At 38.2% G+C, this 1,027-nt stretch overlaps 1 non-coding gene across 1 annotated transcript; it reads right to left on the bottom strand.

Annotated features, from left to right (window-relative positions):
* Nucleotides 1-695: 695 nt before the first annotated feature.
* Nucleotides 696-802, bottom strand: LOC128296196 (small nucleolar RNA R71). Its single transcript, XR_008286744.1, has one exon. It is a non-coding gene; the product is annotated as a small nucleolar RNA R71 (small nucleolar RNA).
* Nucleotides 803-1,027: the final 225 nt, after the last annotated feature.

Genomic DNA, 1,027 nt, shown 5'->3' with positions numbered 1-1,027 from the left:
ACACTCGATTTTTATTACTTTAGCTATTCTACTTTATTTGCAATTTAATTTTTTATTTTCTTTTCTAATTTTTCTTTTATTCGTTCCTGGCAGGTTTTTATAGTGTATGACTAGAAGAAACCCGTCGGGACCATTACTATTTGATAGTGAGATCGATCGCACAGTTCGCAGAAACCAAAGAGAAATAAGGCAAAGCCTAAGTTACACAGGGGAAGAGCAAGAGGACGATACTTCAACCACAACCGAGGGGATGGCTGAGAACCAAGAAAATTCGCTACCTCCTGCGATTGCTGCTAATCAGAATCCTGCTCCATGCATTATGTATGATTATGTTAAACCTTCTTTAACAGGAACTGAATCGAGCATAGTTAGACCTACTGTAGCTGCAAATACTTTTGAACTGAAACCTAACACAATTCAAATGATACAGCAATTTGTTCAGTTTGATGGTTTGCAGGACAAAGATCCAAATGCTCACTTGTCCCAACGCTCACTTGGCAAACTTTTTGGAACTATGCGATAAATTTAAAATTAATGGCGTTTCTGATGACGCCATTCGCCTTCGATTATTGCCTTTTTCATTAAGAAATAAAGCTAAACAGTGGTTGAATTAGTTACCAAGAGGGTCAATCACTACTTGGGAACAAATGATTGAAAAGTTTTTGTTAAAATATTTTTCACCGGCTAAAATGGCTAAATTACGTAATGATATCTCTTCTTTTGTGTAGATGGATTTAGAAACACTTTACGATGCATGGGAGAGATACAAGGACCTTTTGAGAAGACGCCCTCACCATGGGTTACCACTCTGGTTACATGTTCAAACGTTTCATAATGGCCTGAATCCTTCGACTCGAGAAATGGTTGACGCAGCAACTGGTGGGACTATCAATGATAAAACACCTGAAGATGCTTATGAATTCATAAAAGAGATGTCACTGAATAATTATCAGCGGCAAGTCATGAGGATAAAGCCAACAAAAGCAGCCGGCATTTTTAACGTCGATTCGGTCACCATGCTCTCTAA

This window comes from Gossypium arboreum, chromosome 7, assembly GCF_025698485.1.
Source record: "Gossypium arboreum isolate Shixiya-1 chromosome 7, ASM2569848v2, whole genome shotgun sequence".
NCBI classification, from domain to species: Eukaryota; Viridiplantae; Streptophyta; class Magnoliopsida; order Malvales; family Malvaceae; genus Gossypium; species Gossypium arboreum.
Note: the sequence above shows the minus strand (reverse complement) of the source record. Positions and strands in the feature narration are given on the sequence as shown.